We start from the raw sequence: 23,935 nt of genomic DNA, 5'->3' as shown, positions 1-23,935 counted from the left end.
TCAAGCTGCTTCTCACAACCATCCTTCACAAACAAGCCAAAGATATTTAATAGTCTAAAATCATAACATGGTTTCCTATTCCCCATAATGTATGGTCTTAATTTCTAATTCAATTTATTCAACTTTCATAACATAATCCCTGCTTTCTCCTCCAGCTTAGTCCCTAGTTCCCTCTAGAACTGTGAACCCACACTACACTACTTGCATTTTCATAAAATCCACCATTTTCATTACTTTGTACCTTTTCATATCATTCTTTGAGTTTTAAATCAAGTATCTCATCCTATGTAAATTTACCATCTCTAATCCACATCAAAAATAGTTAGGGACTTCCCTCTGCTCCCATAGAGAAGTTTGCTTTATTTTAGATTGTCATATTGTAGTTGTGATGCATATTCATAAGACTGTTTACCCTGCTAGACTTTAATATTCAGAATGTTATTCATCCTTTTATCCCTAGCCAATAGCACAGTACCTAGTTAGTACATTCTTTTTTCCATAATTAAAAAGAGACTCCTAACACTTATGCTTTTAGGGTCTAAGCATTCCTAAATTAGATATACATAAACTGCATATACACAATAAAAAACTACATTCAAAGAATCCTTTAAAATATTTCAAATACTTTTAAAATTCTATAAAATTACTCTTCTGTAAGTCAAAAGACTGTAAATCTAGATGTAAATATGAGTTCAGGGTGAAATAAGAGAAACATTTATGTCCCACAATATTACTTTAAGAATGGAGAATCACTAGAAAATATTACTTACTATATTTTAAAAGTAAAATTGATAAACAGAAACATGTAGCAAGTAACAGGAAAAATTATGAATTTTTATTTTAATACCTACTTATTTTAATTTTTATTTTAATACCTATTTTAATTTTTATTTTAATATAAATTCTAGACATACAGGCACATCAACCATTTTTCATCTTTTTTTTTTTTAAAGATTTTATTCGGGCAGCCCCGGTGGCGCAGCGTAGTTTAGCGCCGCCTGCAGCCCAGGGCGTGATCCTGGAGCCCTGGGATCGAGTCCCACATCAGGCTCTCTGCATGGAGCCTGCTTCTCCCTCTGCCTGTGTGTGACACACTCTGCCTCTCTCTCTCTGTATCTCAATAAATAAATAAAATCTTTAAAATATATATATATATATTTTATTCATTTATTCATGAGCGACACAGAGAGGCAGAGACACAGGCAGAGGGAGAAGCAGGCTCCATGCAAGGAACCAGACGTGGGACTTCGATCCCAGGAATCCAGGATCACACCCTGAGCCAAAGGCAGGGGCTCAAAACTGAGCCACCCAGGCGTCCCCATGTTTTCATCTTTTTAAAATTGTGTTCTCAATTAAATACTATATTATAAAAGCCCTAATAATCCACTGCAAACGAAACAGTTGAAAGAATGCCTACTTATTCAAACGTTTAAAAAGTAATTTGGAAAAACAAAATAAAATAAAAATAAATAATAAATAAAATAAAAATTAATTTGGCTTGGACAGTCATATTAGCAAAATGATTTCATTATCACATTATTTTAAGAGTAATAAAGTGGAATTACTAAAATGTTCAAAGACAAAGAAATAGTTAAATGCACTGTGAAACAGCAAAACTTTGGACTATTACAAAACCATAAAATAATAATAAGCAGCACCAGGGACCTGGGTGGTTCAGCGGTTTAGCGCCACCTTCAACCCAGGGTGTGATCCTGTAGACGCGGGATCAAGTCCCACGTCAGGCTCCTTGCATGGAGTCTGCTTCTCCTTCTGCCTGTGTGTGTCTCTGTCTCTCTCTCTCATAAATAAAGAAAATCAAAGAAAGAAAGCAAAGAAAAGGAAGACAGACAGACAGACAATTATATGGAGCGCTTAGATGGCTCAGCCGGCTAAGCAGAAGGCTCCTGATTTCAGCTCAGGGCATGATCCCAGGCTCCACAGGGACTCTGCATGAGATTTTCTCCCTCTCCCTCAGCCCTCCCCACCATCCTCCCCACCACCCCCCAGCCCCCCCCACAACATGCACACACACTCTCTTTTTAAAATATCCTTTAAAAAAAATTATATGAATATTAACCACAGAATTATATACAAGTATGGATAGGATTAATACATTATACTGATTAATATATTATACAAGTAGAGTAAGAATACAGAAAAATGTAAGGTGAGAATTAAATTTTTTTCCTTTTGAATTTCTTCTAATCATGTTCTTTTAATCATTCTTTTAATCTTTTAATTTTAATTTAATCATTTAATTTTAATCATTTTAATTTTAATTTAATCATTCTTTTAATCTTTTAATTTTCTTCTAATCATGTTCTTTTAATCATTCTTTTCCAATAAAGTTTTAAAGTCACACATAGAGCTCTACTACACTTATTATACATATTACACACTGACATAAGTAGAAAAAAATTTTAAGTTTATAAACTACCTAATATCTTCCCAAAAAATACTGTTTTAAATTTCAAATATAAACTTATCTGATTTTGGAATTTCCTACAATCTGACACTAAACCTATACTTTCACACCAGCTGTACTATGTACAAGTTTCCCCAATTTTTAACCTTCACAAAGGAATCTCCTCCAATCCCAACAAGACATCCCATTACTACAAGTCTGTCAAACTGACAATATGAAAGAGGAGATAAAACGCATGCCACCAGCTAAGAGAAGATAAAATTTTAATTCGTGTATTAGGAAAGCTTATTTGCCCTTACTACCTAAGTTCAGCAAGCATATTCTATTGGAAATTGAAATTCTAACCAAAATTCCCTTCTGCAAACCAGAAAGACCAAATGAGACAACCTGCCACTGACTCAGCAGCTTTCCTTTTCTTTACAACCTGTACTTAAGTTGCAAGTAGAAGACTGAAACTAAGTTTCAAACTGAGTAGTAAAGCCAATGCAAAATCAGTTAACTGTCTTGGCAGTAAACTCCAAAGAAAATATGACATGTTTTGGTCCTAACTGGAAGATATATACAGAGCAAAGGTGCCTTTATGTATCTTTATCATGCAAAATCCCTCAGGTATAGCTACAAATTAGCTTTTATCGAAGATACTTAATATGTTTCTTTATAGAGAGCACCTTAACCAAATAACCCTCCAAGTCTGGCACCATGAATTGTCACAGCCTACACATCACTACCATTCCTTATAATTTAAAACATTTGCGTTTTAAGAACAGTGTCCACACACCAGCTCTACTGCCAATTTCTTCAGCTGAAAACTGAAGTTTATTCTACAAAACACTATGTTTACTCTCAACAACAGGATGCACTCATTTACAAATTATACAAGAGTGAATTACCCCGATATACAACTTCAACATTTCTAACATCATTGCTTTCCTATTTTCCAAATTAACAAGTCTAAACAGTAGTGCACTAAGTCTGGTACTACAGCCAAAGTAAAATCAGTAATATAAAAGATTAACTATTTTGCAAAATGGCCACACAAGATACCTATGTAGTGCAAAGTGTGGACTGAGATTGCCATTAAGACAAAAGAGTCAAACCAAGCCTATAGGAGGTAGATCACCCTCATGAATACAAATCTAGATTCATTTCTGAGTCCCCAGTCTCACAGCAAGAAGTTTACCAGCTTTTTAACACTGATTACAAATAACAGGGCAGAAAATAAAATATAAGGCCTTCATATTGGTTATATTATATAAAATGGCTATATTATAACCATTTCTTTAATTTTTTTTTTATTTTTTTATTTATGATAGTCACAGAGAGAGAGAGAGAGAGAGAGGCAGAGACACAAGCAGGCTCCATGCACTGGGAGCCCGACGTGGGATTCGATCCCGGGTCTCCAGGATCCCACCCTGGGCCAAAGGCAGGCGCCAAACCGCTGCGCCACCCAGGGATCCCTCTTAATGGTTATAACTGAACAAGAGCTGACATTCTTTAATGCTCAAAGCAGTTCTCCGGTAGAGATTGTGCTCTTATGTGTACACATAACATCATAAACGACGCTCTTCATTTCAGACAGCTTAATACACACGCTCACTTCAAATATTCCTTAAAAACTTGGCGCCTTGGCGCTAATATTACTCCCAGTCTTACTAAACCCTTCACCTCCTAAACCGGAAGACCGGAAGGGAAGATCTGCTCCTCCTTGTAAATTGAGGTCTAGGGAAAACGATCTAGCACGAGTTTGCACAATTAAGCAGTCTCAGTAAATCAAATTCCCAGATTACAACGTCTGGCAACTCTCTTACGCAAAAATATACAGGCAGCTAGCCGAGGGTTCGTTCGTTACTGGAGATGACAGGTCACCCCCACATCTGCACGAGGAACTTCGGTAACTGGCCTAAATTTTCCCGTGTTGAGACAAACGCATCAAGGGATGGGACGGGGTGGGGGGGGGGGGTTACCCTTTAAAAACTGGGTCATTCCTTATTTGCTCTGATGCGACGGAAGAGGAAAAGGTCCATGAAGCAGCAAAAGAAAAAAAAAAAAAAAAAGACAGGACAGCATCCTCGGTGCAGAAAAGTTACAGCCCCTCACGCAAGTCAGCACTAAGGTCTCATGAGGTGGTTTTACTTGTGTGTAGTCCCTCGGAGTGCCCCCGCAAGGAAGCCCTGAGGATCAGGCGCAGGAAGGCAGAGGAGGAAATGCCCTCGATTCACCTGCGACACCTGCGCGGGCCCCCAGGGCTCGGCTCGCGGGCTCGGGACCCAGCGCGGCCGACCGCGGGCCTCCCCCGCACGCGCCCGGCCCGATGCCCGCCCCGCCCGGAGGCCCCCGGCCCGGCAAGTGGCTCCCGGGAGCCCAGGCGGACGATGCGAGGAGGCCCGCCCCGGCGCGGCCTCTCCCGCTCCATCACACCTCGCAGGCTCCGGGGACTCCCCGCCCCCGGAAGCCGCGGACAGACCAGGCCGGGACCGCCGAAGCCGGCCCCTTCCGCCTCCCGCGCGACCCCCGCAGGCGGGCCCCGGGCCCCGGCCCCCGGCCCCCGCCCCCGGCCCCCGGCCCCCGGCCCGTACCTGCGCGGCGCCCTCCCAGCCCGGAGCGCGGGCCCGACGCAGGCGCGGCGCCGGGCTCGTCCGCGAGAGGCCCTCGCCGCAGACTCACCTGCCGCCCGCTCCACCTTCGGTGCCACCCAGACGCAGCCCCTTCCTGGGGCATGAAAGCGCCGGCTTCGCGGCCTGCGCGCCCGAGGCTGCGCCGCGCGGGGGACTCGCTCCCGCGGCCGCCGCCGCCGCCGCCGCCGCCGCCGCCGCCGCCGCCACGGCCGGGTCTGCGCCTGCGCGGCCTCACGGGCTGGGTCTCGGGGGGCGCCGCAGGCAGCGACTACGGCCGGAGGCGCGAGCCCGCGCGGGCGCCTGTGCGCCCTGGAGTCCCGCGGCGCGGGCGGCGGGTCGCCTAGGAGCTGCCCGCTGCACCGCCGTCCCGACAGCTGACGGCCATGTTTCTGTTCCCTTTTCTTTTTTTTCTCCCCGTCCTTCCGCCCCTTTCCACTGAACAGCACTTTCCTTTTCCCCCTCCCTCTCCCTTTCCTACTGCGGGGGCGGGTGGACAAGGACGTGGGGGAGGGGAGGGCAGGGCAGGGGAGGGCAGGGGGCGGGGCGGCGCCGGGGCCACGCCCCCGGGGCGGGGCGGGGCGGGGCGGGCCGCGCGGCCTCTGCTCCCCTCCCCTCCCCCACCCCCCGCGGCGACCCCCGCGGGGCGCGAGGTCCCCGCCCGGGCCCTTCGCAGCCCTTCCTGCGCGTCGGCGCGGCGGGTCCCCTGCGGGAGCGGCGCGGGAGGACGGGCCCTGGGCGCCGCTTCGCACCCCTCCTACGGGCGGGCTGACCGTGTGGTGCGGGCTTATTGCCTTGGCCTCGGGCAGGTGGCGGCCGCTCCTCGCGGCTGTATCCAAGCCGGGCCGAGGGAGTCCCTCGGAGGCCGTGACGAGCCTGCCGGCGGGGAGCGACCCCTGGAAGACAACATTCGTTCCCACGGTGGGAGCTGGAGTTTCCACGCGTGACCGGGGGGGGGTCCTCCGAGGCGGGAGAGAGACCCGCCGACTGGCGCCTCCCGAACTCCGCGGCTGCGGCGCCCCAAGACGGTCCTCGGCCGTCCGCGCTGTCGCTGCCTCGGCTGGGATTTCGGGATGGGGACTCCGTGTTTTATCAGCCCTGTCCTGCCTCCTAAGTGTAGGCTCCTTATCTACACAGATGCGTGCAAAGTCCTTCCGCCTTCATGCAAAATTTGCAAAATGTTTTTGACAGCGTTTGGAAGTTACTAGATGAGAAAGAATAACAACCAGTTATTCGGTAAGGAGCAGGTGGTTTGAAATTTTTTTTTTTTTTTTTTTTTTTTTTTTTACCTCCTGGCTAAAAATAAAAATAAATGACGGATGATTTCACAGATTCCATGGCAGATCAAAACTAGAGCGGGTAATATTTGTCTATCTCTGATAAGTGTTTATATATATATATATATATATATATATACCTATGGATCATTGTCCTGAGAACTACTCTCTTGATTCAGTCTGCACTTTTTTGCTGGAAAGTGTAAGATTAGACCTCAGTCGTGAACATCCTGTTGTCGATTTACTTCGGAATTTTACTGCATAGACAGTTCGAATTTTGTAGCCAATGGCAGAAACTATTTTCCTAACTACATTAGCCGTCAGAACGGATTCTGTAGAAATGCACAGCAATAAAAACAAGGCTTATTTAGTAATAGTTTGGAGTCCGTTTGAACGCAGTGAAAACCAACCTTTGACAATCTGCACAGAAGGTTTTCAAGGAACTAATACTTGGAAATTAGCTCGAGGATTCTTGTCCTTCCTTTCTCAAGGACTTCTTGTCCTTCCTTTCTCGAGGCCTATTAACCGTTTTAAAAGATTTAATATAGATGAGATATCTTAATGGATAGATTTCATGAACACAGATTGTTTCTTCTTGTTTTGTTTTGTTTTTTTGCAACTGCAGAAATGAAAAATGGAAGAAGCCACTATACCTCTTCCATTTGATTGACAGACTTATCTCAATTTGCAATGTAGGATTTAAGAATCTCTTTCATTTTTTTTTTCACTATTTTAATTGCCCTATAGATTTCCCATAGGTTTTCATTGCCATTGTCCACCTAAAATTTCATGGAATGAACTAGTATATTTTGGGCCTAATTTTCTTATCTCAGTAGCTCTTCTTAGGTCTGCAAGTCCTTGATCCTGCAACCTTCCCAACTATAATCTTATGCACAGAGTATTGAAATAAGTTCATTTTAATTTTTAACATGTAAATATTTAAGTCTAACTCGTGGGAGAGGAGCTGGAGGGCCCAATAACAACATGATTGTTATAATCCTTATAGTATCACAGTTTCAATTGAGCCTTCCTAAATACAAGAATGCATAGAACAATCACCCAGCCCATTGAAGAAGGGAATACAGACATCTGATTGGGCATGGTCACTGCAGATTTCTGCCAATAAGCAATGCAAAAGAGTTGAATAGAAATGCTGAAATTTTTCTTAAAATAAACATATGATATATTGGGTTGCCATCTTCAGTGCTGAAACATCCCAAATTGTTTTCCTCTTCCTATTTGTTCCCCTGAAAAAGTTCTAAAAATTGGTTTTCACAGGAATATTCAAAGACCTTTATGCTTCTATATTTTTTATCTGTTTCATTCAACTACCTGTTTAATAGAAGCATTATAAATCTAGCAGCTTAATCTGATTATTGTAATTATTTTTGTAATTTTTTTTTAATTTTATTTGTATGTAATTTCTACACCCAATGTGGGGCTCCAACCCCAGCCCCAAGATCAAGAGTCACATGCTCTTCTGTCTGAGCCAGCCAGGAGCCCCTATTTTTGTCATTTCTTAATGTCTGAATTCCATACTAGATTATAAGCCCTTGAGAACAATGTTCACAAGTCATATATGTGTATTCATATGTCATGTTCTCTTTCAGATTTGGAATAACCAACATATGACAGACTTCCAAAAAATATGTGATAAGTGACTGAAATAAATCATGGTTCCCTCACTTTCTTCCACTCTATCATCAGGCGAGTTACTTAATTTACCTCATGTATAAAGTGAGTAAAATTCTATTAGTAAAAAGTGAGATCATTTAGTAATTTACAATAAGCTATAATATCAAACAGACCAGTCCAGTAATCAATATTTAGCACATGTGATAGGCAGCCTTTCATTGTGTCTTATAATGATCCCTACTTCCTGATTTATGCTCTTGTGTAATCTTCCACTTGCTGTGGGGTGGATTTATGGATGAGCTTCTAACACACAGAATACATCAGAAGTGATGAGATGTCTCTAACAAGATGAGACTATTAAAAAAGACCTGTGCCTTCACTCATGGATTCTTTCTCTCTCACCTTCTGGATTGCTTCCTCTGGGGGAAGCCAGCTACCATGTCATCAGGCAGCCGTGTGAACGAGTTCAGAAGTGTATCCTAGCCAAGTTGAGCCTTGAGATGACTGTAGCCACAGCCAAAACCTCTATTTCAGCCTCCTGACAGACCCTGAGCCAGAATTGCCCAACTAAGCTGCTCCTACATTCCTTACTTACAGAACTGTGAGTTAAGAAATGTTTCTTGTTTCCAGCTGCAACATTTGGGGGTTAATTTGTGACATAACAAAAATAATTAATACATTATAGTCATACCTGGATGATAACAAGTGTGCATTCACGGTAGCTAATCCTTGACTAGGGTTTAGCATGCGATTCTTAGCATCCTATCATGCTAAATTTAAGTATAGTGGTTATAATTGCAGTAAAAGAAGGTAAGAAAAGTGGAAAGACTAACTTCTCCTGATCAGTTATTTATAAACTATCTTTGCTCCAAAAGAGTTCATTAAAATGTATTTCATATGATATCTTGGATTTGCTTCAAAATAATGCAAGGAGGGATACAATAGTAAATATGAGTTTAGGTAAAACAAAATTGGACACAAGATGAAATGGAGTGATTGCTACTGGGGGTTCTTAGAGTTCTCTACTTTTAATAACTTTTTAATTTTTTCATAATAAAAAGGGTAGCTTTAAGATTTCATGGAATCATGAGTTTGTAGTAGAGGGGAAACTTTAGAGATCGTCTATTCTAATTAAGTCATTTGATAGATGGGGACACTAAGGCCCAGCAAAGTTTACTGACTTACCTAGAGTCTTCCCAGGCTCAGCTTTAGTGATTTCATGGTTGAGTATGGAGAAACTACTACTAAGTTCTTAACCCTTTATTTTCTCAGAATAACTTAACTCTAGATTCCCTAGGATAGCCTCCACAGCATGAAAATCTGAGCCTGATCTCTACTTTCCAGTGTATAAGCCACTTGTCATACACTGGCAAGTTATTTGGTTCCAGCCCCTTACTCATCAATTTTCAAAAACACAGGATTTGAAGGCCTGGTGTTTTATGCCTGCAGGCACTGTGTTATCCTTCTAGAAAAGAGTTTTAAGTAACAATGACATCAACAAACACTAGATCTGCATTATTCATGTATCTAAATGAGCCAGTGTGTCCTACTCTCCACAAGGAGCATTAGCACACTCTCTTTGTGTTCTACTCCAGTATCTTATCTGACTGTGGACTCTGTCCCAGTATTATCAGAATGACCTCATCTAGAGTCTTTTGGAATTACTCAGCATAATCTTTATCCAACTCTCCTTAATAGGCCTACAGGCCAAACATAGATGGACTCTAGGTGGAGAGGGTTGGCACAAGGCTCCTGATCTTGAGTCAAAATAGAGTAAATGATCCTGAGAACAAATCATAAAGAGTTGGGATTAGCAAAAGGAAGAAACACAGACAGGGGACGCCTGGGTGGCTCAGCAGTTGAGCATCTGTCTTGGGCTCAGGGCGTGATCCTGGGGTCCTGGGATCGAGTCCCTCATCAGGCTCCTTTCAGGGAACCTGCTTCTCCCCCTGCCTATGTCTCTGCCTGTGTGTGTGTGATCAATAAATAAATAAAATCTTTTTAAAAAGAAGAAGAAGAAAAACAGAAAGAAATAATGGGTGGAGAGGTTGATAGGAAGACAGCCTATTCTTACTGTTGCCTGTCATGACTAGAATTCAACTCTTACCTGCTTCTTCCCAACCCCTTTTTCTGGGCTTTAATTCTTTTTTTTCCTCACATCATATCAAATTGTCCTGACCACAGACCAAGAAATACATGTATTGTAGGGGCATCGGGTGGTACAGTTGGTTAAGCATCTGACTCTAGTTTTTGGCTCAGGTTGAGATCTCAGGGTCTTGAAACCAAGCTTTTTCTGGGGCATGGAGTCTGCTTGAGATTCTATCTCCTTCTCCTTCTGTCCCTTCTGCTTATGCGCTCGCTCTGTCTCAGATAAATAAGTAAATCTTTTTTTAAAAAAAGAAATATATGTATTCTGTGTTTCAAAGATCAATTTTTTAAAAAAATTTTATTAAGAAAACAGGGCAGCCTGGGTGGCTCAGTGGTTTAGCACTACCTTCAGCCCAGGGTCTGATCCTGGAGACCTGGGATCGAGTCCCACATCTGGCTTTCTGCATGGAGCCTGCTTTTCCCTCTGCCTGTGTCTCTGCCTCTCTCTCTCTCTCTCTCTCTCTCTCTCTTTCTGTGTCTCTCATGAATAAATAAATAAAATCTTTTAAAAATTTTTTATTAAGAAAACAAGAACAATAATATATAAGCATCAATAAAAATAATAGTATAGGGACATCTGAGTGGCTCAGCGGTTGAGCACCTGCCATTGGCCCAGGGCGAGATCCTGGAGTCCCACATCGGGCTCCCTGCATGGAGCCTGCTTCTCCCTCTGCCTATGTCTCTGCCTCTCTCTCTCTGTGTGTCTCTCATGAATAAATAAGTAAAATCTTTTTTTAAAAAAATAGTATAGGGACGCCTGGGTGGCTCAGCGGTTGGGCACCTGCCTTCGGCTCAGGTCATCATCCCGGGATCCGGTATCAAGTCCCACATTGGGCTCCCTGTAAGGAGCCTGCTTCTCCCTCTGCCTGTGTCTCTGCCTCTCTTTCTGTCTGTATCTCTCATTAATAAATAAATAAATCTTTTAAAATAAATAATTTTAAAAAATTTTAAATTGTATAATGAACTCTTCTGAGTTTATCACTTAGCTTCAACTCATAGTTAATCTTGATTCCATGTATCCCATTCCCCACTCCCCTCTTCTCCCTGAGTATTTTGTTTGTTTTTTTTTTTTTTTTTTTTTTTTTTTTTTTTTTTTCCCCTGAGTATTTTGAAGCAAATAATTGGCATTTCATTTCATCAGCAAATACTTCAGCATGTAGATCTAGAAGATATGGACTTTAAAAAATAAAAAGTACGAGGCCACTGTCACTACTAAAAATTATTTTAGGGCAGCCTGGGTGGCTCAGCGGTTTAGGGCCACCTTCAGCCCAGGGCCTGATCCTGGAGACCCGGGATCGAGTCCCACATCAGGCTCCCTGCATGGAGCCTGCTTCTCCCTCTGCCTGTGTCTCTGCCTCTCTCTCTCTGTGTGTGTGTCTCTCATGAATAAATAAATAAAATCTTTTTTAAAAATAAAAAAATTATTTTAATTAATATTTTGTTCAATATTTTGTTATTTTTGAATGAGAAAAAACCTATGAAATATTGATAAGGTATCCTGTCTCACCCCTTCTACTCCTCATGGATCTATATAACTCCTGCCTGGAGGGTTTGAGTTTGCAATACACCTCTGATTGATAAACCAGAATGATGCTGCTCAGGTTCCTCCATGATTCAGGGAGTATAGGGTGTGGACTCTCTCCAACGAAATTGTCCCCCTTAAAGATATTTCACTATTTAGATCAAAGACCCCATAATATTTAAGAATCAGAGTCTGCCTAAAAGCCTCAAATTAATATTCAATTTCTGACATTTAATATGAGTTCAATAAGCACTGTATTGTTTTAATACCCTGACAAAGAAATAATTGGGATCTGGTGCTAATACCCTTTAGCACCTACTCAAATTTTCCCCTACTTTTATGGTTCCTTTCAGACAGAAAAGGAGAAAATGAACTGAATACTAGAAGGTGTCTCAAAAGGATTAATAGAAACCAGAATAAGGGGGATCCCTAGGTGGCTCAGTGGTTTAGGGCCTGCGTTCAGCCCAGGGCCTGATCCTGGAATCCCAGGATTGGGTCCCACATCCGGCTCCCTGCGTGGAGCCTGCTTCTCCCTCTGCCTGTGTCTCTGCCTCTCTCTCTCTCTCTCTCTCTCTCTGTGTGTGTGTCTCTCATGAATAAATAAAATAAAATCTTTTAAAAAAAGACAATAATTTCAACCCCTTTTTGTTGTTCACTCCCAAATTTACCTCTCTAGCCACAAATTTACTTGGGCTATCGACTCAACCATCAAACTACCCCCATGGTTTATTGTTTATCAAATATTTTATTTATTTATTTGAGAGAGAGAGAGAGCATAAGAGAGAGATCACAAACAGTGGGGAAGGATAGAGGGAGAAGCAGACTCCCCACCAAGCAGGGAGCCTGATGCAGGACCTATGACCAAGCCAAAGGCAGACACTTAACCAACTCAGTCACACAGATGTCCAACCTCTAATGTTTAAATGACATCTAACATTTTACATGTTTAAAACACAACTCTTAATTCCCTCCCTGCATTATATCTGCCCACCCCCCAACAAAACTATTCCTTTTTAAGTTCCCTCATTTTATTATTTGGCGCCATCATCTTCCCTATCTTGCCAAATGATGTCCTCTTCAACCCCCAGATCCAAAGGTGGATCACATGAACTAGGTGTTAGGGAGGATGTCATTTGGCAAGATAGAGAAGAAATGGAGCTGGGGTCAGCATTGGGAGGACTGTCCAGGGCTCTCATAGGCCAATACCTGGGAACCACAAAAGGGCCAATGCCTATAGACTATTAATGACCATTCAGTGCTACACAACAGGCAGTTATGTGAAGTCAAATGTAGTCACCTCAGCTGTGTGTCCACCATTGAGGCCCATGGTCCTTCCATTGGCATCAGCCTGCATATAACTGTGCTCTTGACTATGAGAATGTAAACCTGTATCCTGAAACTTGAATACCTAACCACATTGTGTGTGTAAAGAACCACTCTTTTTTAGTTTTCCAGGATACAGAACAGTGTGACCTTGACACCCAGAAAGCCATTAGCGGTATAGAAGGGAAAACTTGGGAACCCTGGGTGGCACAGCGGTTTGGCGCCTGCCTTTGGCCCAGGGCGCGATCCTGGAGACCCAGGATCGAATCCCACATCGGGCTCCTGGTGCATGGAGCCTGCTTCTCCCTCTGCCTGTGTCTCTGCCTCTCTCTCTCTCTCTCTCTCTGTGACTATCATAAATAAATAAAAAATTTTAAAAAAATAGAAGGGAAAACTTTGGAGAGACTGGGCAGAGGTGAAACTACCACTTTACAAAAAAAATATGTGTTAGATAAGCTGTATTCAGGCATGGCTTACAGTGCTGTTGGCTATGAGTTCAATGTGAAGAAATCAATGTTATATATTAAATATGGTTTCTTTAAACAGAAACACATAGAACAAGGTTATGTGTAGATTAGTTGATGCAAATTTGAACAAAGGCTCTCAGGAAACTATTTCTGCTAGGAGCAGTGCTTAGTGTTTGAAATTCAATGTTCCCTGCCTATCCTATCTAAAGCAACACTCACACTGGGGCACTGCGGTGGCTCAGTCCATTGAACATCTGCCTTTGCCTCAAGTCATAATCCCACATCATTGGCTTCCTGCTCAGCGAGGAGTCTGCTTCTCCCTCTCTTTCTGCTCCTCCCTCTACCCTTCCCTCTGCTTGTTCTTTCTCTCTCAAATAAATAAAATCTTTAAAAAATAAATAAACACTCAGATTATATCATCTTGCCCTATTTTATTTGTTTTTAAGATTTTATTTGTTTATTCATGAGAGACACAGAGAGAGGGGCAGAGACATAGGCAGAAGGAGAAGTAGGCTCCCTGCAGGGAGCCAGCTGCAAGACTCAATCCCAGGACCCCAGGATCATGACCTGAGGCAAAGGCAGATGCTCAACCACTGAGCCACCCAGGTGTCATCTTGCCCTGTTTTAAATTTTCCCCATCCTTTAGTCACTGACATTCTTTGTCTATTTATGTGTTTACTATCAGTATGTAAGTCTCAGAAGGGCAGGAACTTTATTTTATTCACTACTGTATCCCTGGTACCTAGAACAGTAGTAATAACCTATAAATATTGTTGGTGAATCAATCAAATAATTAAGCAGGCTGTGAGGAGTCTGTTCTTTCCACCACTTTTCAGCCTCCATGTTTCTTTCTTTTTTTTTTTAATTTTTTTTAAAAATTTATGTATGATAGTCACACAGAGAGAGAGAGAGAGGCAGAGACACAGGCAGAGGGAGAAGCAGGCTCCATGCACTGGGAGCCCGACGTGGGACTCGATCCCAGGTCTCCAGGATCGTGCCCTGGGCCAAAGGCAGGCGCCAAACCGCTGCACCACCCAGGGATCCCAGCCTCCATGTTTCTGATCATTGTTCCATCTCTGGAATTACTGAAACCCTAGTACAGGTAAACCCCAGCTGGCTCCACCTCTCCAATCCTGCAAATATGCCTGAACATGTCTGAAATGTCTGGGACTCTCATCGATATTTCTTCCCTGTGCAGTCTACATGAGAAAGTTCTTTAAAAAAAAAAAAAAAGAGAGAGAAAGTTCTTTGAGTTGGGTCCAGAGCATGAAATATGGTTTTGAATAATTCTCTGCTAGCAATAACCATTAATGGACAATGCCTAAAAGACAACAACAGCAACTTAGAAAATCCTGTCTTAACTGACTCAAATGACATGTTAATTCTCAACCTAATGATTTATTTACTGATGCCTGCTGCCTTCATTAAGAATTATTAGAGCATTTTCTTTTGAGCTTGTCAAAGGGAAAATTATATTTGTGTTTACTTTAGTCACCAAGGTTAATTGCTATTTTAATACTCCTTTGATGTGCTAGTAGCTCCTAATGAGGATCATTAATTAGAAAACTAAAAGGAGAAGTCAGGTTTCTACAGAAAATTTGAATCTATTCCCACTACTCCCCTAAACTCCATTTCTTCCATGACTTACTACTATTCATTTCATCTAGATTTCCACAATTAAATTCAAACTATATTCATTGGGGAAAAAATTGAGCAGTTAAGTCTTTGGGATCTTCACTTACTCCATAAGTTCTTCAATGTCCTGAGCCTCTTTCCTCTGGCATAAAATATTTATCTTGCAGAGTCATTTACAATTAATCATTATCATTTGCAGCAACCATTTATCAAGCACCTACTATAGGCCAGTCACCATACTAGGTGCTTAACCTTCATTGTCTACTACTCTGCCCTAGTGGAGAATTGTCATTATAGTTTCCCATGATATAATGTATGTAAAGCCTCTGTCATAGTGACTGGCACATACTTGGACAGGAGTTGGCATACTTTAGCCCTTGGGCTAAATCTACCCTGATGCCTATTTTTGTAAATTAAGTTTTATGGAACACAGCCATGCCCATTTGTTTAATATTGTCTTTGGGTACTTTGGCACTAAAATGGCAGAATTAAAGAGTTAAGATAGAGATGGTATGGACCACAAAGACAAAAATATTTGCTATCTGATACTTTATTTAAAAAAAAGTTTGCCAACTCTTATACTAGGAGACCAAAAAAGTTAGTTTGATATGCTTTTCCCTCCAAACAGGAGGCCAGAAAAAAAGCACAGACAAGCAGGATTAGAAAATGAGTCACCAAGGACTAGAGTCCTAAGGGATCAAAGATTTTTACCAAAAGAAGGGGGAAGAATAGAGGTGAATCGAGACCCTAATGTGTGTCTTCCAGATACATTGTCTATTGCAAAATGAACAGCCTCCGATATGGAAGGTGGCAAGCAGTGTGCGTAGGGAAGAATATGAATGTAGTTATGAGTCCTCAGGGAAGAGTCAAGTGGAGAGTGTTCAATGAATAGGTAAAGGATATAGAAGAGAAATCTGTTTATCATGGAAAATTGCAGGAGGCAGAGTGGGAAGATTTGTAAAGGAAGGGTGAAGCATTGGGGGCTTCAGAATGTCTATAACAAGGGGATTTAGGAGTATCACTGGTTGAAAGAATGTCACTTATACATAACAAGATTGGGTAAAGTGAACTGAAGGAGATCACGAGAGATCTGGAGCCATTCCCTAATGTACCATTAGCACTTTCCACTAGTGGGAGGTCAGGAATGGGAAAAGGGAGCAAAAGTATAAACAGCACAAAAAGTCATGACAAAAAGACATATTTTGAACAGTGACTGAAGATGATGACAGAAATGATAAATATAGTGGAATAATCTGGTTTCACGATTTCGAAAGGTTTCTTATTATACACTTGCTTTACCTTAGGTAGAAGCCCACATCTTGGTAGAATCAGTGACCCAGGGAAGTTGATGATCTGACCTGTAGGTTTTGTAGACCAGAAGTGAACAGGCCTCACAACATCAGTGCTTTAATTGTGGTATTCAGCAATGCTATCAATGAAGTTGTTTCCATTCTTTAAACCTATTAGAATTATGGCAATCAATAGGCCATAACTCAGAAAGGTAATTTGAAGTAATTCAATGATTAAAAAGGAAAAAGAAGAGAGGGGCACCTGGGTGGCTCAGTTGTTTAAGTGTTTGCCTTCAGCTCAGGTCATGATCCTAGGGTCATGGGATCAAGCCCCATGTCAGACTCCCTGCTTAGCGAGGAGTCTGCTTCTCCCCCTGCCCCTCTCCATTCACCTCTCCTCCCCCTGTTCGTTCTCTCTCTCTCTCTCTCAAATAAATAAATAAAATTTAAAAAGAAAAGAAAAGAAAGTGAAACCGTACTATCAGAAGGTCTTAGTCTTGTTTTTTGATATGCTTTTCCTTCCTTGCTTTCTTTTATCAAGACAGCACCATCTTTTAAAATACTTTTGTAGTTGTGGGAAAGTCATGTAAAAGGACTGTGATTTCTGGAAAGTTAAAAAAACAAACAAACCAAGCAACCACCTCTGGTGTTGTTCCAGGGGAGCTCTGACTCTAATATATACTCTCCTTTCACCTTAACTAGATTTTTTGTATTGCAAAAATACTATGTATTTTGCAAGTCATGGCATCTCCAGAATTTTTAAACAGAGTACTAACTTGTTTAATATCCATAGAGTCAGTATCTTGGGGTAACTTTTCCAAAAAGTCCATCCCACTCTGAATTTTTAAGCATTTTTTAGTTTACCTGTTTGGATTCAGTTCGATGACAACTTTTTATTTTTTACCTTTGATCCTAATAGTCTTCAGCTCTTTGTTTTTTTGTTTTTTGTTTTTTTTAATACGAAAGTTATTTTAGAGCTGGACTTGTAGAGTGGTTTGCTCAGAAGGCAGCTAAAATAAAAGCACTATTTGCAATGTTGTCCTGGTGTGTGGAAAATACGTCTTTGATCTGATATGTTAGAAAAGCATTTTAGTTTCAGAGAAAGGCCACAATTATTTATATGATTCAGCCAGAAAACATGCTTAAATTATAATTCATAGTAAGTAAAGAAAAGAAAAGGGCCAATAATTTATCACTCATTCAGTAAGTGTTGATTGAATAGCTACTGGGTGCCTACACTGTTCTAGGCACCAGGGTTAGAGCAAGAATAAAACAGACAAAAATTCTTGCCTTTCGGAAGTTTATATTCTAGTGAGGGGAAACAGACAATAAACAAGATAAATAGGGGGAAAAATGGAATATGGTAAAAGGTGGTAAATATAAGAAAAAAAGTTATGCTGGGAAGGGGAAAGGGTGCTTTAGCCAATGAGCTATTTGCAAGTCTCAGTAGGGTCTCCAGTCAGCTTTTAACACTCTTGATTTCTTCAAAATGCTTTGGAACAGGCAGCACAGGTGGCTCAGCGGTTTAGCACTGCCTTCAGCCCATGGCGTGATCCTGGAGTCCTGGGATTGAGTCCCACGTCAGGCTTCCTGCATGGAGCCTGCTTCTCCCTCTGCCTGTGTCTGTCTGTCTGTCTGTCTGTCTGTTTGTCTCTCTCTCTCTCTCTCTTTCTCTCATGAATAAATAAATAAAATAAAATGCTTTGGAGCTTACCAGGCACTTAACTAGAAGCTTGAAGAGGGTTCCAAGAGACAGGAATTGGAACTAGTGATAGCTTACCCAGTTATCTGATTACTTAAGACCTTACACATTATTTCATATCCAGCCTTCCCTATCTTCTACACCTCCACTACACCGTCTCCCCTGTTAATTGCTTTTTATTTAGCCAATACAAGTGAAAAGAGGGGGGCAAAAAGCATTAAAAATACTTTTGCTTATATTTTGAGTCTGATGCATTTTTTTCAAGCTTTTTAATTAATGAAATATATTGAAACTGTAAATTTTTAAAATTAGCATACAGTGTTATGTTTCAGGTGCACAATATAGTGACTCAGTTCTATGCATTACACAGTGCTCATTATGATAAGTGTACTCTTTAACCCCATTCAGCTATTTCATATTCCCTCCCCACCTTCCCTCTGGTAACCATTAGGTTGTTCTCTATAGTTAAGAGTCAAGGGACACCTGGGTGGCTCAGCGGTTAAGTGTCTGCCTTTGGCTCGGCATGATCCTGGAGTCCCAGGATTGAGTCCTACATCAGGCACCCTGCATGGAACATGCTTCTCCCTCTCCCTCTATCTCTATCTCTATAAAGATAATATATCTCTCTCTATATATAAAGAGTCTAGCTTTTTGTTTCTCTTCTTTTTCTTTGTTCATTTGTTTTGTTTTTTTAAATTCCACATGAGTGAAATCAGAAGGCATTTGCCTTTCTCTGACTTATTTCACTAAGCATTATACTCTCTAGATCCATCCATGTTGTTGCAAATGACAAGGTTTCATTATTTTTTATAGCTGAGTAATATTCTTGTGTGTGTGTGTGTGTGTGTGTGTGCGCACGCGTGCATGCGCGCACGTGCCACATCTTCTTTAGCCATTCACTTGGGCTGCTTCTGTAATTTGGCTATTATAAATAATGCTGCAGTAAACATAGGGGTGCATATATCTTTTTGAATTAGTGTTTTCATATCCTTTGAGTAAACACTGGATCATATGGTAATTCTATTTTTAATTTTTGAGGAACCTCCATACTGTTTTCCATAGTGGTTGCACCAGTTTGCATTCCCACTAACAATATATAAGTGTTCCTTTTCCTCCTCTTGTTCCTAGCACTTGTTTCTTTTGTTGATTTTTAGCCATTCTAACAGGTATAAGGTGATATTTCATCATGGTTTTAATTTGCATTTTGCTGATGATGTGTCTGTTGGACTTTTGTATGGCTTCTTTGGAGAAATATCTATTCATGTCTTCTGTCCTTTAAAAATTGGATTACTTGTTTTCTTGGTGTTGAGTTATATAAGTCTTTATATATTTTGGATACTAACCCTATATCATAGATGTCATTTGCAAATATCTTCTCCCATTCAATAGGTTGTCTTTAATTTTATTGATGGTTTCCTTTGCTGTGCAGAAGCTTTTTATTTTTATATAGTCCTAATAGTTTACCTTTGCTTTTATTTTCCTTGCCTCAGGAAACATATCTAGAAAAATGTTGCTATGGCCAACATCAGAGAAATTAGTGCCTGTGCTATCTTTTAGGATTTTTATGACTTCAGGTCTCACATTTAGGTCTTTAATCCATTTTGAGTTTATTTTTGTCTATGATATAAGGAAGTGGCCCAGGGATGCCTGGGTGGCTCAACAGTTGAGCGTTTGCCTTCAGCTAAGAGCGTGATCCCAGGGTCCCAGGATCGAGTCCTGCATCGGCCTCCCTGCCAGGAGCCTGCTTCTCCTTCTGCCTATGTCTCTGCCTCTCTGTCTCTCATGAATAAATAAATAAAATCTTAAAAAAAAAAAAAAAAGAAAGTGGTCCAGTTTCATTCTTTTGCATGTAGTTGTCCAAGCCTGATGCATTTTTTTTTTTAATGTAAGTTCTAAAAAATTAAGGGGCACCTGGGTGGCTCAGTCAGTTAAATGTCTGCCTTCAACTCAAGTCCTAGTCCCAGAGTCCTGGGATCCAGCCCCACATTGGGCTCCCTGTTCAGTGGGAAGTCTGCTTCTGCCTCTCCCTCTGCCTCTCCTCCACTCTTGCTCTCTATCTCTCTCTCACTCGAATAAATAAAATCTTCTAAAAAAAAAAAAAAAAAGGACTATTTCATCATAGTAAAAAAAAAGATTTAAAAATGAAATGAATATAAATGTAAATCCTAATGAGTTCTAGAAATGGAAGCCATGTGAAAAACAAATTCTCATAGCTCTTGTTATTGCAGATAAACTGATGATTAAAGCCACCTTAGAATTTCTTTCCAGGGCAGCCCGGTGGCTCAACGGTTTAGTGCCGTCTTCAGCCCAGGGTGTGATCTTGGAGACCCAGGATCGAGTCCCACGTCGGGCTCCCTGCATGGAGCCTGTTTCTCCCTCTGTCTGTGTCTGTGCCTCTCTCTCTCTCTCTCTCTCTCTGTGTCCTTCATGAATAAATAAATAAAATCTTAAAAAAAAAAAATAGAATTTCTTTCCATTTGAAATAGAGTACAGTATCCTGGAAAACACTGAGTCAACAGTTTGGGTTTTAGGTACCAGATATGCCACTGCCTACCTGTATAATCTGAAGAGGTCATATACTTTTCTAGACCTCAGATCTTCATCTGAGAAACTCTAAAATGCTGTGATTCCTCTTTATAATCACTTCAAGTCATTAATTACATAAGCCTAGATGAAATAAAACTTCTCTTTTTTTTTCAGGAAGTAAATATATGTGGCTAAGATTAATAACCAGGTTTTGTGTACAAATGTAGTAGAATATGGATTTTACAACCAATTTACATGACTCTTTGATCCTCATGAATGTTTTTTATTAAGAATATGTATCAAATTCTTTGCATATATTTACATTTTACATAAAAATTTATTTTAAAATATAGAAAAGATTAAAGTAATTTGTATAAGGTAATTTCAACTTTGATTAAAACTTGAACAGCTTTAGAAAACTAGAATATGGGATGCCTGGGTGGCTTAGCAGTTGAGCATCTGCCTTGGGCCCAGGGCGTGATCCTGAAGACCCAGGGTCAAGTCCCACATCAGGCTCCCTGCATGGAGCCTGCTTCTCTCTCTGCCGGTGTCTCTGCCTCTCTCTCTCTGTGTCTCTCATGAATAAATAAATAAAATCTTTAAAAAAAAAAACCTAGAATATTATATTAAGATAATTTAGGCAACTTTTTTGGAATATACCATTGTGTTGTTTTATTTGTGAATAAAAACTTGATATATAATGATAATTAAAATTGCTGCTAGAAGGTTCAATAAATGCATTATGTATATTGACTCAGTTGAGAGTTAGAAGAACCCCAGTGAGGTAGATACTATTACCTCCTCCATTTTATAGATTTAAATACCTTGCTCAAGTCCACAGAAACCTTGAGCCCTAAATTTGAGCCTGGGAGCCTTGGCTCATTATTATTATTGCTCTCTTCAGGAAGAACATTTTCACATGAAGTGACTAAACAGTGACGGGAGATACTGCCAAGAGAAGATTGGGGGAGAGGTTAGTGCATTTTGTGTGAAAGCAGAGATTTTGAGCAGATCTAGTGGCCTTCATTTACCCAAACTTTGTACACCTAGAGCTGCCACTCCTACTTGAATTAAAAATATTGTTTATTATAGGGGTGCCTGGGTGACCCAGTTGGTTAAGCATCTGCCTTTGGCTCAGGTTGTGATCTCAAGGTCCTGGGATGGCCCTGTGTCAGACTCCCTGCTCAGCAAGGAGTCTGCTTCTCCCTCTCCCTCTCCTTCTACCCCCACCCCACTCGTTCTCTCTCTCCAACATTCTCACTCAAGTAAATAAAAATGAAAAAGAAAGAAAAAAGAGAGGTATATCTATTCATTGTTGTAATTTCCATAACAAATGAATATTCATTAATCCTGACAAATGTGTTTTTACACAAAAGAGAATCATCAGTATGTCCTTTTGATCACAGTAAATCATTTATTAAAAGCCTGTTTAAATAGAACATGCAAACTGCTATCAAAAAAACCTAAAACAAACAAAAAAAAACTAAAATTCAACCATATTTAACATAGATTTTTGCCTTTACAACATTATCCAAGAATATTATACATAAAGCATCTTTGATAACACTATTCCAATTTGTTCCATTTGAATTTATGTATCACTCAGTATTTTGACATATAAAGATATTTATCAGGGCACTTTGGTGGCTCAGTAGGTTAAGCATCTGACTCTTGATCTCAGCTCAGCTTCTGATCAGGGTGATGAATTTAAGCCCTGAATTGGCAGGGAGCCTACTTAAAAATAAATAAAAAGATATTTCTCTTTTTTCTTGTAGGTCATTATTAAATCTTTTCTCTTATTAATAGTAGTTTGTGGGGCACCTGGCTAGCCCGGTCAGTGAAGCATAGGACTAAATATAAAACTTTTTCAAAATAAGAGTTCTTCTAAGTGATATTTTGCATGTAATCTTTCTCCCTCAAAAGTATATCATGGACATCTTTCCATGCCACCACACATAGAGCTACTTTACTCTTTCTGACATCTGCCTTGTATATTCTTTTTTTTTTTTTTTAAGATTTATTTATTTATTTATTCAGAGAGAGCGAAAGAGAGGCAGAGAGAGAAGCAGGCTCCATGGAGGGAGCCGGACGTGGGACTCAATCCCGGGTCTCCAGGATCACACCCCGGGCTGCAGGCGGCGCTAAACTGCTGTGCCACCGGGGCTGCCCTGCCTTGTAAATTCTAATACATTAATGAACGTTAATGTATTGAATTTATCACTAATTAAAATATATTCTGGAGTTTTTCAATTTGGGAGATTTTATTATGAAGAAAGTTATAATAAATATATTAAAGTCTAGGGATCCCTGGGTGGCTCAGTGGTTTGGCGCCGCCTTTGGCCCAGGGCGCGATCCTGGAGTCCCGGGATCGAGTCCCGCGTCAGGTTCCCGGCATGGAGCCTGCTCTCCCTCCTCCTGTGTCTCTGCCCCTCTCTCTCTCTCTATGTCTATCACGAATAAATAAATAAATAAATAAATAAATAAATAAATAAATAAATAAATAAATCTTTAAAAAAAATATATATATATTAAAGTCTGCTATTGCACATATATACAAATGGCTCTTTCAAATCAATAATAAAAATGCAAACAGCACATTTAGATAAGAAATGGCATAAAATATGATATTTAAATGGAAAAATGAATTAAAAAAAGGACAACTCAGATGAAATGCCAATGGCAAACAAATATAAGCAAATATCTGATAAATAAATATTTGCATTTACTAGTAATCGGGGAAAAATAAAACAATGAGATACTGCCTTTCATCCAGCAGATGAGCAAAGAGAAGGGGAAAAAAGGATAAAAAGGGGAAGTGTTCTTGTTGAGGAAAAGGCATTTTTATAAACTAAGAAGTGTTCCTTCCTATGTACTTTCAGCAGGGCAGTTTGACCATGTTTATCTAATCTTACAACTATGTATAGCTTTTTATCCAATGAGGCCGTTTGCAGAAATTTTAACTAAAAAATAAGGTTACCTCTTTTTATTTTTTTAACGAAGCCTACCTCTTAATTAAATTTTAGTTAAGGCCATTAGAGGAGTATTTAAACCCTATAGCGAAACATAATTTAAAATAGCAAATATTCGGGCCACCTGGGTTGCTCAGTGGTTGAGCCTTATGTTCAGGGCATGATCCCAGAGTCTCAGGATCAAGTCCCGCATTAGGGCTCCCTGCGGGAAGTCTGCTTCTCCCTCTGCCTATGTCTCTGCCTCTCTCTCTGTGTCTCTCATGAATAAATAAATAAAATATTTAATATAAATAAAATAGCAAATATTCAACAATTGCATGTGGAACATCTATGAGATGGACTGGAGTATATCATAATAAGAATGATGTTGCTGTAAAGTATATTTTTCATATGGAAAAGCACAGG

General features: G+C 40.6%; 1 protein-coding gene and 1 long non-coding RNA gene across 3 annotated transcripts in view; one reads left to right on the top strand and one right to left on the bottom strand.

The window, feature by feature from the left end:
- Positions 1-5,234, bottom strand: part of DENND4C (DENN domain containing 4C) — a 124,627-nt gene extending 119,393 nt beyond the window's left edge. The window contains exon 1 of one of the 2 annotated variants that reach the window (XM_077912107.1): positions 5,090-5,234. The gene's annotated coding sequence lies outside the window, so the exon portion shown is untranslated. The remainder of the gene's footprint in view (positions 1-5,089) is intronic. The other variant, XM_077912108.1, reaches the window with a different exon arrangement.
- Positions 5,235-5,731: 497 nt separating this feature from the next.
- LOC144322260 (uncharacterized) overlaps positions 5,732-23,935 on the top strand; it is a 34,072-nt gene continuing 15,868 nt past the window's right edge. The window contains exons 1-2 of the long non-coding RNA XR_013387841.1: positions 5,732-6,273; positions 7,925-8,550. This is a non-coding gene — a long non-coding RNA (uncharacterized LOC144322260). The remainder of the gene's footprint in view (positions 6,274-7,924; positions 8,551-23,935) is intronic.

This window comes from Canis aureus, chromosome 10 (genome assembly GCF_053574225.1).
Source record: "Canis aureus isolate CA01 chromosome 10, VMU_Caureus_v.1.0, whole genome shotgun sequence".
Classification (NCBI taxonomy): domain Eukaryota; kingdom Metazoa; phylum Chordata; class Mammalia; order Carnivora; family Canidae; genus Canis; species Canis aureus.
The sequence above is the reverse complement of the archived record's forward strand: the minus strand, read 5'-3'. Positions and strand labels throughout refer to the sequence as shown.